The sequence below is a fragment of the Protopterus annectens genome, chromosome 1.part0 (assembly GCF_019279795.1).
Source record: "Protopterus annectens isolate FY-2018-M chromosome 1.part0, PAN1.0, whole genome shotgun sequence".
NCBI classification, from domain to species: domain Eukaryota; kingdom Metazoa; phylum Chordata; order Ceratodontiformes; family Protopteridae; genus Protopterus; species Protopterus annectens.
This window is the reverse complement of record NC_056725.1, coordinates 1,148,297,146-1,148,319,255: the sequence shown is the minus strand read 5'-3', so window position 1 is coordinate 1,148,319,255 and position 22,110 is coordinate 1,148,297,146.

Here is a 22,110-nt window from a genome sequence, read left to right as displayed (position 1 = left end):
AAAACAAGTATTTTTTTTTTCCAGAAAATAAAGCAGATACAATAAAAAAAAACACTTTAAATGCACAGAAATGGCTATCACACTTGAGTGTGTAGTCTACAACAGTTAAACAGGTAATTTAAACTCAAAAATTACTTTGTTATAATGTAGGCAGTAAAATAAGTACAATGTGTAGCTGAAACAAGCTTTTTAAATCACAGAAACTCCAGAAAATCTGTGTTTTATGCGGAATTAGCTAAAGGCAGCGAGAAAATGCAGAAAAATGATACTTAATCACTCCAAAGTCTCTCTTTTGTCTCTCTGCTGCTGTAGAAATCTGCAGGGCACCAGGCAGGAGCTTGCTGAGCTGTATACTAGCACAAAAACCTTGCAAATGCAGGTTTTATAGCAGGGAAATGAAAGAGGTAGAAATTAGCCCAAAATGGCCAATAAACTACTAATTTCTGGACTGAAATCACTCATCCAGGGACAAATAGGCTGCTCAAAGCTCCCTTTCTCACAGTGAACAGAGAAACTTCCTTCTATCCAAGTAAGGTATGGGCAAACACAGAAACACAGCCCTGAATTCAGCACTAACCTGAAAACTGGACTATACTAGCTTAGAAAGGCGGTAAAATAAGTATATATTTTTTGTTTTTTTACACAGCCTACATACTCTTGCAACCTCTCCATATGGTAGAGATTATAAAGTGTGGGGGAATGACAACTACTACATGTAGAAACTGGTTAGCACTTTCAAATTTTCAATGAACCCTAGTCAGTAAAGCATTGTCCACCTACTCCCACATCTAAAAAAGACACTCTGTATCATACTTGTAAACCATCAAATTTTAACTGAAACCTATTATTATCTAAACTTTCAACAAAATCTTTTACCTCATGCCAACCACCTTTACAAATAAAAATAAAGTCATCAATAAATCTAAAATAATTAATAACATATTTATTAAAAAAATCTTTTTTATAAATATATTCATTTTCAAAGAAACCCATAAACAGGTTTGCATATATGGGGGTATGGCTGCCCCCATAGCTGTTCCCTGTAGCTGTTTAAATAATGTACCATTCAATTCAAAGACATTATTCTTTAAACAAAAATCTACTAACTCAATAATATACTAGACACAGGGCTATCTGCTGAATAATTAGGGGAAACTGTTTTGTATATAAAGGGTGTGTGCTATTTGTGTTTTTATGCTGTATTGCACTGTACGCTGGGCCCAAGTTGTGGCTGAACAGGGTATTTTACTAGTCTACTTACCCAATAAAGCTTAAAAATTAATAAAATAAGCTACCTAAGAAATGTTTCCTAAATCTAGACTATGAGTCCCAAGGGTCACTTATTATTATTATTATTATTATTATTATTATTATTATTATTATTATTATTATTATTATTATTATTATTATTATTAATTATTTATTTCCCCTCATGCTTCTCTGACACTGTCCTCAACTTCCATTATTTCACTCATTTTTCCCCTTCCTTCTTTCTAGTATCTATAAATTCCCAGGGAATTCGGGTGAGAGTGAAACAGTATAGCTATGACTCTCTTGCTTTAAGAATCTTTCCCATCCTAAACATTCCATGAGATATGAGAGTGCTTCCACACCAGAAGAACTTAAGTGCCAAGCACAAGGACATGGTCCATTCAGTGCTTACTATGCATTTGTTCAACAATATTATCATTGCAACATTCCTGATTGTCTTCTTCCCTTTAAGATGGGTAAGGCAGCAGCAATGAATTCCCACTATCTCCTCCTGGCTTCGCCAGTGCCAGGATGACTAATCAATCCGAGACCATATGCCTCAAGGTTTTAATCCGATGCACTATGGAGCCAGCCCATTTGAATCCACTTTTAATAGCAGATACATAAAGTAAAGCTACCTATGCCATTTTATGGAGAATAAAGCAAAAAGAAGAACTAGAAAACTCCAAATTTTTAGTAAATGTATGACAGTCTATGACAAACAAAATTAAGCAGTTTACAAATATCCAGAGCAGCATTTAATCCCCCCCACCACTTCCAAGCTACATCAGCTCATTAGAAGTTGTTACTTTATGTTGCATAAGCTGAACATAAAATTAAATCAGTGCTAATATACTTCAAAGCAGGTAGTCTTAACTTTATGTAGTTCTAAATTTGTCAGTCTACTGAAGAATGCTTATTTTATTCATGTAGATAATTTGCTGCACATCTTCTAATTCATCTCTTATTTTTCTCACATGAGACATATATTTATATATATATATATATATATATATATATATATATATTTATATATATATATATATATATGTATCCCTGCAAGATGAATACTCATTCTCAACCTCTCTAGGCAGTCATCCAGATGACCTGAGATTAATTAGTGATTCTCACACTAAAGTAGCCAGAAATAGAAAGTCAGAATGAGTAGCCATTACTACCTTACCACCCTGGGTGAATATACACACATGTGCATATGCACACACAAGCACACACACGTGTGTGTGTGTGTATGTGTGTGTGTGTGTGTGTGTGTGTGTGTGTGTGTGTGTGTGTGTGTGTGTGTGTGTGTGTGTGTGTGTGTGTGTGTTTGTGTTGTCTGCTAAGGCTGGGAAAGGACTGTGCCAGAAAAGCTAAGACAGGCAAACAGGACAGATGTAAGACAGTAGAAATAAACTGCAAGTGGAGGTACCTCAAACCCATTACCGCTAGCAGATAAATTCCAGACCACTAGGCTGAGAGAGAATTTTGCAGATGAGTCAAGTGAGGTTATATGCTGACTTACCAGGTGGACAGCAGTCTCTCCTTTGATAATCACATCACCACAGTGGTCAGGAAATCTTTCTATGTGGCACACCTCATCACAAAAGGTTTCTCATCCAGAAAAAAAGAGGTCATTGTTCCCCTCTACTCATCACTCATTAGACCCATTATAGAGTACAACGCCCCTTTTGGTATGTACCTCACAAGACATCTACAACAACTGGAAAGGCCGCAAAAATACCTCACAAAGAGGATTACTGGCCTCAAACAGATGCCTTACGCAGACCGTCTCAAAAAACTCCAGCTTTACTCCGTCACATATCGCCTACTCAGAGGCGATCTCTGCCTAACATACAAAGCTATGTCAAACCCAGAGCTGTTGGACATGCTCCACTTAAAGAAATCCCAATCCCTCTGAGCTACACCCTCTAGGGACTTAAACCTTGTCACCACAATAAACAGAACATGCTGGAGGGATAGATTCCTGTCCCAGAGACTTCCCATACTCTGGTACAGACTACCTATCTATGTCAAACAGAGCTCATCATTAGCACTCTTCAAGAAAAATCTTGATGATTGGATGAGTAATAGGAAATTCACCCCGGGGATCACTTCTGTGGTTCTGCTTGACAGGGGCACAGGAAAATAATTTTCTTGGGTGGCGAAAGCCAGGGTACCTTTTTGGCTAGGCTTGTATAGGCCCTAGGGCCAATAGCCTAGTATCTACCTATGAACTTATGAACCTATGAACTCTTAGCAAATGACAAATATAAAAGGTATAACTTATTGGAAATTACTCATTTTTAAAAGTCTTATTTTATTACAAACCCCGTTTGTGAAGAATCCAGGAAAACTACTTAAAAGGGCTGACATTTAAAAGTATTATTTCTCTACAAATGCCAAATATGAAGAATCTAGGTATTGAGAAGGGCTGGTATCTGTAAGCTTTGTTTTAACACAAACTCTGTGTGTGTGTGTGTGTGTGTGTGTGTGTGTGTGTGTGTGTGTGTGTGTGTGTGTCTGTGTGTGTGTGTCTGTGTGTGTGTGTGTGTGTGTGTGTGTGTGTGTGTGTGTGTGTGTGTGTGTGTGTGTGTGTGTGTGTGTGTGTGTCTGTGTGTGTGTGTGTGTGTGTGTGTGTGTGTGTGTGTGTGTGTGTGTGTGTGTGTGTGTGTGTGTGTGTGTGTGAACAAATCAAAGAGTCCTGTGAGAACTAAACATTTTATTTTCTGTTACCAATAATTTCTTGCAAAAAAAGCTTTTTTCATTGCCCCTGTAAATCACTTTTATCTTAGTGGCAGCCACTGGTGCTACAGACTAATCTTTACTACACTACAGAACTGTGATGTCTTAAAAGTAACCTGAGAATTGGCCTGGAAAAGAATATTCATGGCATTTAAAAGGGGTGTCTAATAGCCATTTTCTGTAAGGGGAGCCAAAGCCATCTGTGTACTGAACTGTAGCTGCTGAATCTTGTACAAAATGGAGAGATTACTCTAGACATTAATAGGATGGAAGATAGTTCTTCAAGAACATTAAGCCGCCACTCACTATCATTTGCTTAGCCTGCAACAACACATTTTTCACTGAACCAGATTCCCACTTTGCTGCCAATTTCAAATGTCAGTGGCCCTCTGAAGAGACTAAACAAGGAAGATGACGTGGAGACCTACTTGGTGGTCTTTGAAAAGTTTTTGGCTCAAAAGAATTGGCCACAAATCAAGTGGAACAGAACTGTGGCATCTCACTTAACAGAAGATTTACTAAAAACATATATGTACTTAGAAGATTCTGATGACTATTACCACCAGAAACTGAAACAGGACATTTTGACATGGCCTTGAGCTTTGCAGTGTCTTAAGTTTCATTACTGATGCTAGTGACATAGTGTAGAAGGATAGAAGCCTGACTATGGCCCAGGAGATTCAAGTTACATTGGTACTTTGTATACTTCTTCAGTGGCGTAGAGGGATAAAGACCAGCAGGCCCAGGTTCAGTAAGCGGCAGCTGGGGTGACTAATGGTGTAGCAGGGAGGGATGGGTGTACCCATCCCAGGGGGTGGTTATATATGCATTCCTTGTGCTGATCTTTGGCAGATACTAGGGACATCATATTGAAGGATCATGGCCAAAAGAGGGGAAAAGTGCAGTAGATATGGCTGAGTTGCCTTGGAGGCAGGGCGATATGTTGCATGTCCCCATTGCACAACAACCTCTTGGGCGATGCTGTGGATACTGCACTGGGTGGGGATGCAATAGTTAGAACTTAAGTAAAAAAATGCATCTTCTGGCTGATGGTGATGGCTAGACCCCCAGGATAAACTAGGGCTCCATGAATGGCCCCAGCTGTATCAGAGAAAGCCCGGAGAAAGCGATGAAGCTGGGTAGACCTGGTTGCAAATGGGGGCACTGAGTAGAAAGGCCATAGGATGAAGCAAAGGAGAAAAAAGTGCTCCAAAAAATAAGTAGATTAATAGGTCAAGTATCTGCGCTGCTGGGGTGGGGGTATGGGCATGTCCATCCTGCAGAGAAAGACATTTGCTTGTGCACACCTAGTACTTGACCTCCAGTTGAGGCTGAAGTTCCACAGAGTTGTGCAGTCCAAAGGAGGCAGGGGTATGGGCTGAGTCACAAAGGAGGCAGGATGATATACCAGCATGCCTAATTGCATGTCCATCCTGAGACATTGCAAGCAAGAATATGAGAAGGGAAGGTTATGGACAAAAATAGCAATAGTACCCCAGGCAGCAGTATGGCACTGTAGCAGGATCCTCGATCTCTTCACTGGCCTTTAATATGGATCAGAGATAGCTAAGAGTAGACTAATTCAAGTCCAGTAGAGATGGTGAGCAAGCAGTGGACATGGGGGGAGGGTAAGTTGATGTTCAGATATGAGAGCAAATACAAAAAAGTTTCACAACTGGGTGTTCAGTATGGCTAGACCAGTAAGATATCAAATGACTGACTTAATTCACATTTTAAAACTGTGATTAGAATTTTATGTATATCTCATGTATATAATATAAATACAGTTTTAGAAATCTTGGCAGCAGATAAGTTTAAAAGGGCACTCCATATTAATATAGAAAGTATTCAGTGGTGACCCTAAGACTTCTGAATAGCTAGCTGTTGTAGGGAACACCTTCTGCTAAATGAAATTGCAAACCTTAGTTGCTTAAGCATGCAACAAGAGCTATATTTTCACCTAAGTATGCTACTTTGCTTACAAACAAAAACAAAACCCTGACAGCCATTTTCTAAATAAAACAAAACACTCACATTGAAAATAGACAACCTGAAAAACAGTAAACTCCTGTTCCCTTGAAACTTACATTTAGTTCATAGGTTCATAGGTTCATAGGTTCATACTAGGCTATCTGCCCGAGGGCATTTATAAGCCTAGCCCATAGTTTTGTGGCTTACGCCACCCCTTTAGTTTGGAGAAACTATGCCCATTATTTTGCTGTGCCTCTGTCGAGCAGTGACACTGAGGTAACCCCTGGGGTGTATCTGCGATCTCCCATCCATTGGTCAAGATTCCTCTTGAACAAGACCAGCGAGGTGCTCTGCCTCACATAAACCGGGATTTTGTTCCACGGCATAGGGAGTCTTTGGGTGATGAATCTATCCCTCCAGCACGTCCTATTAATAACCGTGTCGAGGTTTAAGTCTCCCGCCCTTGTGGCTCTGAGGGATCTAGATTTTTTGAGATGAAGCATGTTCATCAAATCTGGGTTTGACATGGCCTTGTATGTCAGGCATAGGTCACCTCTGAGCAAGCGGTAAGCAACTGAATATAACTGGAGTTCTTTCAGTCGGGCAGCATAAGACAGATTTTTGAGACCCTTTATCCTTTTGCTGAGGAACTTTTGTGGCCTCTCCAGCTGCTGCAAGTGTCGGGTCAGATACATTCCAACTGGGGCATTGTACTCGATCATTGGTCTGATGAGTGATGAGTATAGGGAGACTATGACTTCCCTTGATCTAGATGTGAATCCCTTCATGATAAGGTGGGCAATGTAGAAGGTCTTCCTAACTACTTTAGCAATATGAGTGTCGAATGAAAGGCTACTGTCAACCTGGGTTCCCAGGTCCCTAATAACTTCTTCTGTGTTCAGGGGATTGCCACCTATATGGTAGCTAGGGATAACCTTATTTTTCCCGAAGGGTATGACTATGCATTTCTTGGCATTTAACTTTAGGCCATGGCTCTGGCACCAGTTATCTGTTTCTGTGAGACCCTTCTGAAGGATATCTGTGTCGGATGTGTTTTCAACTATGGCCCAGTTTGCAGTCATCTGCAAACTTTGTCAGCCATAACCCTCCTGTGTTTGCTTGTACTTCAGAAAAGTAGATGCCAAACAAGAGTGGGCCCAGGACTGAGCCCTGTGGGACACCACTTGTGACAGGCTTTGAGTCTGACATGGCGCCAGCAACTCTGACCCTGTGGGTTCTGTCACTCAGCCAGTTTGCAACCCATCTTGTAATGTATGAGTTTACATTTAAGTTGATGAGTTTTTCAATGATACCCGAGTGAGGTATTGTATCAAAAGCCTTCGCCAGGTCTAGGTAGGCTGTATGGACTGCCTTTCCTCGTCAATGGCCTTGGTGACTGTTTCAAAAAGTCAACCAAGTTTAGAAGGCATGATCTGCCTTTGACAAAGCCAAACTGGGTTGGATCCAAAGTCTGCAAGTTCCCTATGTCTTTATTTATGAGATCCATTACGATCCTCTCCATGGCTTTGCAGATAAGGCTTGTCAAGCTAATGGGACGGTAATTTCCAGGGTCGGTGGAGGCACCGCCTTTGTGGAGTGGGACCACAGTCGCTGTGCCACTCCGATCCGGAGGTGAGACTAAGATTAAACAGCTGTCCTAACTGTGGGTTTAATTCCTCGTTGAGTTCATGGAGCACACAGCCGGGGACACCATCAGGTCCCATGGATGCTGTGTTCTTTGCCTTGGAGAGAGCAGTTCTCACCTGGGCGTTAGAGATGTTTGGGGCTACAATCATTTGGTATAGATATCTCTCCTTTGGGGGTTTGCACTGAACCTTTCAGCCAGTATGTTGGCAATGTCTGTAGGATCAGTAATCTTCACATCATTTTGAACTAATTCTGAGCATATCTGGGAGTTTCCTCCTAGGTTTCTGACATAGCTAAAGAATGCCTTATGGTTGTCTTTAGAGTCCTTAGCTATTTTTCTCAAAATTAGCTTTGGATGATTTTATGAGAGCTCTTAGCTTTTTACTTATAGTGATCAGCGGTGTCTTACCTTTTAAGGATTTTGCTCTATCTTGTAGTAGCTTTCTCCTTTTGTTGTAGAGTTTGTTTATGGCTGGGGTCCACCAGACTGGACGCTTGCCTTTGGTACAAAGAGTCTTTGTTTTGCTTGGGATTGCCTGATCCATACAGCCCTGCAGGTGCTGGTAGATTTGTAAGTGATTCAGTGGTTTGAGTAATGTTAACCCTCAGGGGCCTTAAAGGACCACACTAGTCTTTAGAAGTTTGAAGTTGGCTTCGAGAAGTTCTTTACTGTGGTCTTTTCATTTCCGGGATGAGGACCTCCAGCGAGATTAGTTTGTGATCAGATCTCACCAGTGAGGGGTATACTTCTGGCGTTGAACATTGTGCTCCCATGTTCGTGATGATGAGATCAAGTATGTTTTCTCCTCTTGTGGGGATGGTGACTAGTTGTTCCATGGCATTTGAGTTTATGAATTCCAGGAACTTTTGGGCTAGAGTGTTTGGGCTTGAGTAGTGTTCCCAGTCTATATTAGGGTAGTTGAAGTCACCTAGTATGATGGTGTTCGGAGATACATTTATCCCCTCCAGTGTTTTCAGGAAGGCCATATGAGGTTCCTGAGTTTGCGAGGGTGGCCTGTAACATGCTACAAATTGCAGAGCAGTCTTGCCTATGGTTAATTGCACCTGGATGGTTTCCGATGTATCTTGCAACCTATTAAACTACAGGAGAGTACCAGGATTCATAATCAAAAATCATATAGTGAAATACTATTAGCAGCTATGTGAAGGGTACAGGAATTCAAAAAACAAATTTATAATGCATTTCAAACAGCCTGGAGTATCTTACCCCACATAAAGGCCCCCTTTCAAGAACAACACAGGAGTACTGTCTGGGGTAGTACTTTGATCAGAGTCACACAGAAGACACAGAAAGGTTGAGGGAATTAAACCATGTACCACTGGAAGCAGCTCTTTAACAGTTCATAGCCTTACTCACCTGCACTAAGTGCTAGAGAATCTGACTTCTGGTATGGCGCCAAGCAGTTAATATGCATATTTACATCTCTCTGCCCATTCTTTAATTAAGTAGCTGAATCATCCCTATAAAGTTAACAAGAAAAAATAAAAATGGTCTAAATGTGTGGTAGGAAGGAAAAATGATGGAAATAGACTGAGAAAAAAGACTTTAACTGCAAAGATGTTGACAGCTGCACTGCATCTGGCCAGCACATGGAGTGAGCCCATCACTATTGGGCAGTGTACTAGTGTTGAGATGAATTAGTTAAATGATAAATTGGATTAAGTCCACCAGAAGATTGTAAAATGAATGAAACCATAGGGAACTATATGAAACACACAGATAAAGATGTGGAAATGCACTATTGTTGCACTCTGATGAGACAGACAAGCTGAAAAGTAAAGAGAGTGAACAGGTAGTGAAATTAACAGACCTGGATTCAAAGGGATTACTTCTTCAGTCTCAAATATATCTATGAAGGAAAAAATAAGGTAGTTATTATATACTGAAAATGTTTGTGACATACGTAAAAGAAACATTCTGCCATTTATTGTTATATATACGTTATAAGGTCTCTGATGGTTTAATATAAAGTTCCTGGAATATTGATGATTTCTTGCTTTAATACTTGAAAATCATGTGTTAAAAGGGACCATGAAAGGTAAAAAGTCTTTGTTTTGATTTTAAACTCCTTCTGTGATGTATGTGGATTTAGCTTGGTCAGGACATCAGTGATCAGTCCCTTCTGTGTATTCGTTTTGCTATTAGGTTACATCTGCTATTGTAAATTAATGCTCGTCCCTCTTTTTTTGAACTGTTTTGTCACTTGTATCTAAATTTATAGATGGTAGTTTCCATTATGGAGCTTGTGAGAGACTTTACTGATTAATGCATGGCTTTAGAGGTATTGTGTTCTGGCCCAGGAGAGAAATGGAGATTTCTGTAACTGAATCTCGGACATCACTTATGCAATGTGCATGAGTTCAACTTTGAGATTGTTGGTGGCTGAGTTTTTTTTTTTTCACTTTCGGACTGGTGAGCTGGGTAGGTGGAACGATTGTGGAATTCTGCTTTTAATACTTTCATTTTTTTTCTTTTCTTCTGTTATTATTATGCTGTTTTGGGGACTTGAGTGGACGTTGTCTGATTTGGATGAGGGAGGCGGGTTGCTTTTGAGAATTCTGGACTATGATTCTTTGGCTGGTATTGCATTTGTACATTTGAATCCAAATGTGGTGGTTGAAGTTTGAGTTGTGGAACTCACAGGTAAGTTTTCCCACTATTTTGATTTCTGTCATGGTTTTAAGGAAACAAAGTGTTTTTTTTTTGTTCTCCCTGCTTTCCACAAAAGCCATACGATGCACATACATCATCTAGAGTTTTTAATACATAACCTGCACAAGTATTACACTCTAATTTTCTTCTTACTGTGTTTTGATAATCTATATTGAAGTATGGCTAAATGTTTTATAATATAGTTTTTATTGTCTGCAGTAGATGGTGCACTGGGGCTCTAGGAACACATTGACTAACCTAAACATAACAGCTGAGAAAAACAAGGCTCAGGCTACACAAGTTCAACATTTTCCTACTAATATATAGATTTGAGACATACTCATATGTATAGTTCCTGAAAACTACAAATATTTATGTTTGAATATATTATTCAATAGATTCTTCAAGCAGAAAACTAAAGAAGTACAATACTGTAAATGAAAATAAGAAAAGTAAAGGAAACAGAAAAAAGTAAAAAGTATATACCAGCCTCAATATATTATTAACAAAATGCATTAAGGAGATTACAATAATTTTCTGAGTTATTTGTAGACGTTGAACTGAGCACATTAACTAATAAATACAATTTTGTGGTAAGTGTAGTATAGCTTTATGGTAATAGGGAGAAAGAAAGGAAGGGATGTAGTGCTATAGGTAAATTCCAGGGAGATGATCACTGCAGATTAGCTTTCGACTTATGTAATGAGGGTGTTAACAAGGATATATATCACTTATTATTAGCAATGGGAGAGATAACTAGACAGTTGCATAAGGAAACTAATATAATATCAAAGGAGAGTAGAGAGAGAAAAGGCAATCAATAGAGAGGAGGGTAATATAAAGAAAAATTAAGGAATCTAGAAGGGGTAAGATAGTAGAGGAAATAAGACACATTATGAAATTATGATACATGTTGGCAGTAAACTGAATGTACCAGGTGAATATTTTCATATGTCAATCATAAAAGTCCACTCATTACAACTACTTGCTTGTAGGTGTAACCCCAACGCACTAGCTGATAAAACGGCTTGCTCAGAATCAATGTTTAAAAGGGTACACTTCACAATCAGATCACTAGTACTGGCAAAATATTAACTTCTCATAATATTACATAAACCTATCTAATTTTAATATAATTCCTTGTCCCTTTTCAGTTCACAATGCACTAACATTAGGAAGAGTAATTAATTTTAAAAGTTTGACTTACATAAATAGAATTCCAGCATATATTATTAAAATGAGAGAATTAAAAACATGAGCTATTAGCGTTGATAGATAACTTCCTAATACTCAATGACACCCCTGATTCTAATTTAATAATGCTTTGGGACTCTTTTGAAGCACATATTTATGACCGAACAATTTCTTGGCACAAACATAAAGTAAAAGAATGCCATAAAGAAATGTTAGACAGCCAATTTAAATTAAAAGAAATTATAAAAAATGGTGAAAATAAAAGGGGAGGTAACAAGACTGAAATAATAAAACTAAATAATAAATATAATGAATGGCTATCCCATAAAACTGAATTGGCATTAGAAAAGCTTAAGTTAACATCTTATTCAAGATCTCTTAGACACTTAAAATATATTATCAAAAGAATCAAATGCCAAACAAATAATAATATTATTAAACATTTATAAAAAAATACTTTAACAAATAAAATAAATGTAGATGTTGGATACATCTTACAAATCTTCAGCACCATTATTCATCCTTAAATCAAAAATAATGAATGCTGAAAATTATTTACTATTTGATTTTGATAAATCTTTAGTAAAACAATCTCCTCTTATAAAAATTATTTTGTTAAAATACTATATCCTTACAAGAAATAACTCAAAAAATAAATAAAAATTATTAAAACTAATAAATCCCCTGGAAATGATGGAATTATTCCAGAATTATACAAAATATTGCCTCAAAAAGATTTAATAAATCTACATAGTGTTTTTGTACAAGTTCAAAACTTATTTTAAATACCACCCTCATGGAAATATTCTTTAATTACTCAAATTATAGACTACGACAAAGACCCTCAGGAATATTCTTCTTATAGACCAGTTTTGCTACTGAATGTAGATTATAAAATCCTCACATCCATATTAGCAGAAAGAATGAAAGGGCTTTTACCAGAAATAATTAGTTATGACCAATCTGGATTCATTCATAAAAGTCAAACTTCTGACAATATTAAAAAAACTAATTACATTGATTTATGTGATGAATACTAAAAAATCTGAACTGTTACTTATAACTTTAGATATTGAAGCAGCATTTGATTCAGTCAACTGTGACTATTTATTTGAAGTTTTATTTTTGATTTTCCCCCTCAGTTCATTAAAATGTTAATAGCCATTTATAGTAATAACAAAGCATATGTGAAATTAAGTCTATATACCTCAATTTAACAAAAAGAAGTAAACAGGATTGCCCCCTCTCCCCTTTATTATTTAATTTAGCTATTGAGTTATTTGTAATTCTTATTAATTTATAGTTTCATAGTTTCATAGTATAGTACTAGGCTATCTGCCCTGGGGCATTTGTAAGCCTAGCCATAGTGATGTGGCATTTGCCACCCCATGTAATGGTACAAAAATGTACAGAATAAATTTAGAATACTGTGTCTAGTAGTGACACAATGAAGGTCCCCTTATATAATAGAATTAGTTTACTGTGCCCCTGTCTAGCAGTGACACAGATGTGACCCTGGGGTAAACTTACGATCTCCCATCCACTCATCAAGATTTCTCTTGAAGAGAGTCAGTGAGGGGCTCTGCCTAATACAAACTGGGATCTTGTTCCAAAGCATGGGAAGCCTCTGGGTTATGAATCTATCCCTCCAGCATGTCCTATTCATACTTGTGCCGAGGTTTAAGTCTTTAGCTCTCGTGGTCCTGATGGACTTGGATTTTTTGAGGTGGAGCATGTCCATCAGATCTTGATTGGACATGGCCTTGTATGTCAGGCAGAGATCACCTCTGAGCAGGTGGTATGATACTGAATAGAGCTGAAGTTTCTTTAGTCTGGCAGAATAAGACATATGTTGGAGACCCTTGATCCTCTTGGTGAGGTACTTTTGTGGTCTCTTCAGCTGTTGCAAATGCTGGGTGAGGTACATACCAAATGGGGCATTGTACTCAATCATGGGTCTGATGAGGGAGGAATATAGGGGTACAATGACATCCTTGGATCTGGATGTGAATCCCTTCATGATGAGGTGTGCAAGGTAGAATGTTTTTCTAACCACTTTGGCAAAGTGGGTATCAAATGAGAGGTCGCTGTCGACTTGGGTCCCTAGGTCTCTGATTACTTTTTCAGTACTCAGTGGATTGCTGTCTATGTGATAATTTGTGGGTACTTTGTTTTTCCCAAAGGGGATGACTATACATTTTTTGGCATTTAGTTTAAGGCCGTGACTCCGGCACCAGTTGTCCGTTTCTGTGAGGCCTTTTCTTAGGATGTGTGTGTCTGCTGGTGTATCAACTATGGCGCCTAGTTTGCAGTCATCTGTGAACTTTGTCAGCCACAGCCCTCCCGTGTTTGCTTTAACATCTGAGAAATAAATGCCGAACAAGAGGGGTCCCAGGACAGATCCCTGTGGGACACCACTTGTGACTGGCTTTGAGTTTGACATTGCTCCAGAGATTTTATCTTTATGGGTTCTGTCCTTTAGCCAGTTTGCAACCCATCTAGTGACATAAGGGTTTACATTTAAGCTGTTGAGCTTATCTATGATGCCTGAGTGGGGTATTGTGTCGAAGGCCTTAGCCAAGTCCAGGTATGCTGTATGGACTGCTTTGCCCTCGTCAATGGCTCTAGTGACTGTTTTGAAAAAGTCAACCAGGTTTAAAAGGCAGGATCTGCCCTTTACAAAGCTGAACTGGGTGGGGTCAAGTGTCTGTAGGTCCCCTATGTCTCTGTTTATGAGTTCCATAATGATTCTTTCCATAGCTTTGCAGACCAGGCTGGTTAAGCTTATGGGGTAGTTTCAGGGTCTGTAGAGGCACCCCTTGTGGAGTGGGACCACTGTTGCTGTCGCCAGTGTTCAGGTACATATCAGTAAGGCTAAGGTTAAATAGCATTTTTATGTGTGGGTTTAGCTCCTCTTGGAGTTCACATAACACGCAACCCGGGATACCGTCAGGTCCCATTGATGCTGTGTTTTTTGCTTTGTTTAGGGCGGTTCTCACTTGGACATCTGAGATGACAGGGAGATTACATTCAGCTGGGATAAGTATTTCTTCTTTTGGGGGTGAAGGAGGGGAGAAATTTGCACTGAACCTGTTGGCCAGAATGTTGGCAATATCTGTGGGTTCAGTGTATTTTTTATTGTTGTGAACCAACTCTGAGCATATCTGAGGGTTTCCGCCCAGGTTTCTAACATTTAAACACAAAAAAATCATGGTATACCATTTAATCAAAAATATATCTCAAAGGTTGTTATTTGCTGAAGATATTCTTTTAACTATAAAAAATTCTCCTGAAACACTAATGGAACTTGAAAAAATAATAAATAACTTTTAAAAAGTTACAAAGTTACAAAGACATACGTCTGGAGCATTTCTGAAAATTATCTTCATTCCAAATTGGACTTTCCCGGTAAACAAATGTTAAAATAAAAAATAAAAAAGTCAAACTTCCATTTTAATAATTCTAAATCAAAATATCTTATTATAAACAAAAATATTTTAATAAATATAATTACTTAATAGGTAATGAATCTATCAGTGTATTATATCTATGAATTCACATTTGTAATATTACAGAAGAGTCTTTAAATTATAATTATGAAAAATAATAATCTCTCTAAATAATCTAATTAATTCTTGGAAGAAAATGTATATATCTTTTGAAGATAGGTTACAAGTTATTAAAATAACATTATTTCCAAAATTATTATATATAACTCGATCCCTTATTTTACCACCTAATAAGAAACAAATAAAAACAATAAATAAATTACTATTAAATTTACTTTGGTATCCTAAGAAACCTAGATTGAGTATAAACCATCATTTTAGACCTTGGTGTTATGGAGGGATAAATTTCCCAAATGTAGAAACATATTCTAAAGCAGCAGTTATAAAGATGAGTTTCGATTGGTTAGATAATAACTATAAATCTAACTGGAAAACTTTACATTCCCATCTATTCAGTACTAAACAATTAAACTCATTAGATTTAATACATTTTAATTTATACTCTCCCCTTTGGGTTTCATATTTGTAAGTATATTGAAGTACCTACATATTCTCCATCTATTCCTAATTATATAAACCCAATACTAAAAATATTTAAGAAAATTATATTTTCAAACTTGAATAATACATTTTGGTTTGAACTCCTTATTTCTTTTTCTTTAGTAATAAAAATAATACAAATAATATACCAATGCAAACACTTAACTCTTGGAAAAACAACATTTTTATGACAGTTTTCAATGTATTGAAGGAAATGCAGTCAAATCAATAGATACTATTTGTCAAGAGTTTAATTTCAACAATAAAGATGTAATTTATCTACAAATAATTTTAACTTCAATCCAAACCAGATCCTCTCCTTTATTTGTTTTGGGTTATATAATGATACCAGACTGGATAGAAATCTTATTGGAAATTGTCTACAATTTTAGAAAATTTGATAATTTAATTTCTAAATTACATTTAATAATAGCTAAAGATTATTGATGATTATAAATTAAATGATACATTTTGGAATTTTTTTTTCTCTAAAGAGCATTTTTCAGTTTTTTTCTGATCAAACTAAAAAACAACTTTTGTCTTCTATTAAAAACTCTTCTTGGACACTCCAATGGAAAATGTTTACTTGGAAATTTCTGTTTATTGCTTTCTTAACTCCTAAAAGGGCTGCTAAAATAAGAAAGGCAATATTGAATGTTGAAAATATAAAAATCATATAAAGGCTAATTGGTCAAATATGTTTTATGATTGCATTATAGTATACAATTTTTGGTCAAAAGTCCAAGAATTCTTTAAAGTTTTGTGTAATGATACTTTCATTTTAAAGAGAGAAAAGGTTCTCTTTAATATTCTAGACACACCCATTTACGAAAAGACTACTTGTATCTTACATGGATAATAGCTGGTGTGGTTAAAAAAAACATCACAAGGAATTGGAATATTCCTACTGAATCAAAGTTTCAAGACTTTCTCATTCTTCTTAAAGACACAGCAATCAAAGAAACTGCAACAAAGGAAAGAAATGTATCCCAACAAACTAAAGAACAATCTTTGGCAGAAGGTTTTGCCCTTTATAGACTTATTTTCTCATCCAGTTAAATACCATAGCTTTGTTTCTGCACCCTCAGATTTTGTATTGATTCATTTTCTTATATATAATCTTGATCACAGGCCTATTGTATATATTGTAAATGGTTACATTCCAATGTTTTCTAATTATAAGAATTATCTATATTAGATATTATATTAATGTCATATTTTATTAAATATTAGCATTTATTTTCTCTTCAAAAAAATCTTCAATAAAACATTTTAAGAAAAAAAGGGAAAAAAGGAATCAGTGCCAGTAGATAAGGGAATGGATAAACGTTCAATAAAGCATTTCCTATGTTACAAGAAGAAAATGAAGGAGAGCAGATAGAAGACAAGAGAAACACCAAAGAGATGAGGGAAAGGAGTCTGCAGAAGGACAGTAACAGTTGGACATTTTACTAGATTGTGTGGAAGAAGAACATGAGCAGTGACTTTTTCCCCATTTTTTTTTTTTTTTTTGTTAAAACTGTTGGTAGTTTGACTTAATTAGTGGTAATTTTTTTTCTTTCTCATTCTAAAGAGAGGAAGACTGTATGCTTGTTGTATAGTCTAGGTTTAATTATTAGTAAGACAAGTTTTTTTAAAGGGACATTGTCTAATTTCAATGTGTATTACTTTTTATCAATATATATATTTTTTTCAAATAATAAAGTTATGCCAATGTACTTACTGTATAAATTGTTTAAATGGCCTGGGAAATTTTGAGTTTGCATGCATAAGATAGTACACTGCTATTAAACATCATTTGCTTTTTGTTGTATTGGTTTGATAATGACATGAATGGATGAAGGGGTTTTGGTCTACTTGAGGGTGGCAAGAAGGTGGGGACAGATTTGGCCAGTGGGGTGTCTTTCAAGTGTTCTGAAAGCTACAAGACATAACTGACAAATAAACTCTTTCTCTGAACAGAAGACAAGTTTTCAGTCACAATAAAATCCCTTTGATGTTTGTTAAGTAGTTCCCCATTCAAGTGGGGAATAATTCCTCCTGCCTTTCACACATTATTTTATTGAATTAATTACTGATATCATTGTACAAAAGGTCTCATTCTTTTGAAATATATGCAGATTTACAGGGGTGGAACTTAACTTATAAGGAGTTTTATTTCATTTTGTAATCCAGGGGAGAACAGGAGGACAAAAGGTATTTGAATAGATTTTGGTAATGCAGTACACCATTTTAGAATGTTTACTTGTTAGTTTACTTTGGGGAAGCTACCATTACTGTACATAGTTAAGTGTTGGTTGTGTTTATATTTTTTGTTCTGTGAAAAGCTGTTACAAGATCTTTTGTAGATCAATGTCTTAACATAGCCTATTTGACTACTTCAACATGTATTACAAGAAAAAGCTCAGTTCTTAGACTGCAAAAGTATATTAAAGGGGATTTAAAGTGGACATTGTTATGGGAATAAATTACTCTGAAAGTCTTGACAAGGAAAGTGAATGGTCTCTGCTGAGAAAAAAAAAGAAAAATATTGAATTATATAAGACAGAATACTGGAAATATCACTTTGTTACAGGAGACATATCTATATAAACAGGATCATATAGCCATAATAAAAAAAGTTTTTCAGACACGTTTTTGTAAATGCTGTACAAAGTTGGAAAAGATGAGTTTTAAAATTTAGTGAGCAGGGAAACTTTCCTTGAAGTTGGGGAGGAAAAAAACAGACCCAAGTCTATACTGCATGTTAAGAGGTTATGGGCATGGACTTAGAATAACATTTGACATAGTTTGAAATATGCAAAACAGCAGGTATTGGGTGTATATGGAACTTGGCTTCCTAGTTATAGGTACTTATGCTGGCAATGCCAAATCAACCCCTATGAAGTTAACTGGGAGCATATTCCTTGGGAATGCCCCTTACTACAACAGTTTTGGAATACTTTCTGGTATGAGGTTGAAACCATTTATCCTAGTGAAGAAAGCAAAATAAAATATTTAGTCATATATGGAGTGCTTCCTGAGTTCAAAGTTCCACTCTCCGTATTTCAGATAATGCTTTTAGCAGCTAAATAATCAGGTACAAGCCATTGGAAAAGTACTAGACCCACATCTAGTGCTTACTATAACAAACCATATTTTGTAGGAAAACTAAAATGGCTGCTGTTCTTAACAAATATTCTCCTTATGTAAACATTAAGAGACCAGTTGGTATAATGGTTAAGGTCTTTGCCCTCCATGCACAAGGTACAAGGCTTGATCCTGACTTCCAACCAATACCTGTTTGGAGTTTGCATGTTCTCATTTTGTCTCTGTGGGGTTCCTCCCACCTCAGAAAAACATTCTGAGTGCTTTCATCTCAAACTCTCGAATGAATGGAGCTGTGAGTAGCAGCACAGACTCTACATGGCCCCCTATAGGGGGATGAGTTGTACAAGCCAACCACTTTGGGCATCTACTGCGGTGTGCTGAAGTATTCTCAAGATAGGAGAACACGGATCACAGACTGCATGGTGTGGCAGAGCTAGCCACTCGACAGTGTAAAATATGGCTCTAGATGATTTGGTCATTAGTAGTTACTGGTAAAAAGTGGGTTGAGGACCTGGCCAACTCCAACCTATGCCAGGGATCCATACTAATGATGGGAGAGGTGTATGTGCACCTACTGGCCAGTGCCCACCATAAAGCCCAGGAATCCTGCAGTGACTAATTGCCCAGCCTGGGTTACCTGGGATAGCTCTGTTGAGTGAGAACTGGAAATAAAACCAATCAACCTGAGAATTGCTACACTAAATGTAGGTTCACTGACAGGACACAGCTTGGAAGTGGATGATATGATGATACAGAGGAGGCTGGACATCTTATGTATCCAATAAACCAGATGAAAGGAAACCAGTGTGACGAAACCATTTGGCTTGGGATCCAGAGTCTACTACTCAAGAGGGAGGCAGGCTAGAAATGGTGTGGGAACTGTGGTGAGAGAGAGGCTTCAGAAGGCAGTGAGGGATATCATCAGAATTAGTAACAGACTCATGACAATCAGACTCCAAGTGTAATGATAGGGAAGTATTTACAATCTCAGCCTATAGGAAGGAAAAGAGTACATTCAGACAGCAGTTGCAGGACCTACTAGATAAAGCAGGACAACAGGAATTGGTGTTGATAATGGGTGACTTGAATGCACATATCTGGACAGACAGAACAAGATATGAGTACTGCCTAGGTTCACATGGGTCAGGCAACAGTAATAAAGTAGGAGAGGCCATTCTAGATTTCTGTCTGGCAAATAGCTTGATAGTAGCCAACACTTGATTCAGAAAGAGAGACAGTCACAAGATCACAAGACTGGCCAACATGAAACTCAGTTAGATTTCTTCCTAGTAAGGAAAGGCACTGGGGTAGAATCAATGATTGCAAAGTCATCCCCAGAGAAACAGTCATTCCACAGCATAAAATACTGGTTACCACAATCAGCTTCAAACAGTGGTCAGAGAAAGCTTGAAGGTCAACAGAGACCAGGCTGAAGACCTGGAAGTTGACTGGAGAGAAAGCACAACAGTTCAAGGAATTAAGCACCCCAATGGAAGCACCTCAAAGCAGCATGTGTGAGGACTATAGAGCAGATATGTGACTGAGCCAGGTATGGAAATAAGGTACACAAGGAAAGCTGGTGGTGGAATGCAGAAGTCCTGGAAATCATCAAAAGAAAATAGGAGTGCAGGAGAATGTGGGGGATAGAAAAGACAGACCAGGCTAGGAGGAATGTTGGTTGTCTAAAGAAAATGAAAGCAGCAGGCTCAGATGAGGTCACAGCAGATATGATAAAGATGCTGGGTGAGATAGAGGAGAAATGGCTCCTGAGGGTACTCATAGCAGTGTGGAGAGAAAGGTGTATTCCAGATGACTGGAGAATAAGCATACTTGTGCCAGTGTACAAGAACAGAGGAGCCATCCACAACTGGATGAAGATGAGAATTGAGATAGAAGGGAAGATAGTGGAACAGGTAAATAGCTTCAAGTATCTGGGACGGGTGGTTGAGAAAAAGGGAAGTCTGAATGAAGAGGTTGAAGCTAGAATCAGAGGGGCTGCAGCCAACTGGCATAGAGTCTCAGGTGTAGTCTATGAAAGAAGAATGCCAAAGAAGCTGACAAGTAAGGTGTACAAGACATTGGTGCGATCAGTACTACTGTATGGTACAGAATCCTGGGCAGTAAAGGCAAAACAGATTAAGAACTAGACATGATGGAAATAAAGTGCTTGAGCAGGGTGGTAGGATGCACAATGTGGGACAGATGAAGAAATAATTACATAAGAGCAGAAACCAGAGTAGCTCCAATTGCATAGAAGATCAAAGAGAACAGATTACAGTGGTTTGGACATGTGCAGGAAAGCAGAAGACAATCTGATGAAGAACATTTCAGACAGACAGGAAGAAGGTAAGAGGAAATGAGGACGTCCAGCAAAGAGGTGGATGGATTGTGTTGAAGACTATCTGCAACAGTCAGGCATGAGTGTCAGAGAAGGCAGGAGTGTGGCACTGAATCGAGAGAGGTGGCAACAATTAACTTTATACACTGACCCCATGTAGAAAATGGGAAAAATAGGGCTGATGATGGTGATGATGCAAACATTTTCCATAATGTATAATATGTATAAGGGGGTAATATAACTGCCTATTATATTTATCAGAGTACCCTTACATCAGTCTCCAATTTCCCTCTATTATTTATCAGTTCTAATAATGTTAGTAGTTTCAAGACTTTCATATGCATCAGCTATTTTAAAATGCTGTTGATTCAGATACCTGTATGCTGCTACTAAATGTAGGTTCACTGACAGGACACAGCTTGGAAGTGGATGATATGATGATACAGAGGAGGCTGGACATCTTATGTATCCAATAAACCAGATGAAAGGAAACCAGTGTGACGAAACCATTTGGCTTTGGGATCCCAGGAGTCTACTACTCAGAGGGAGGCAGGCTAGAAATGGTGTGGGAACTGCTTGGTGAGAGAGAGGCTTCAGAGGCAGTGAGGGATATCATCTAGAATTAATGTAACTGGACTCATGACAATCCAGACTCCAAGTGTAATGATAGGGAAGTATTTTACAATCTCCAGCCTATAGGAAGGAAAAGAGTACATTCAGACAGCAGTTGCAGGACCTACTAGATAAAAACAGGACAACAGGAATTGGTGTTGATAATGGGTGACTTAGAATGCACATATCTGGACAGACAGAACAAGATGTAGTACACTAGGATTCACATGGGTCAGGCAACAGTAATAAAGTAGGAGAGGCCATTCTAGATTTCTGTCTGGCAAATAGCTTGATAGTAGCCAACACTTGATTCAGAAGAGACAGTCTACTGAAGATCACAAGACTGGCCAACATGGAGAAACTCAGTTAGATTTCTTCCCTAGTAAGAAGGCACTGGGGTAGAGATCAATGATTGCAAAAGTCATCCCCAGAGAAACAGTCATTCCACAACATAAAATACTGGTTACCACAATCAGCTTCAAACAGTGGTCAGAGAAAGCTTGAAGGTCAACGAGAGACCAGGCTGAAGACCTGGAAGTTGA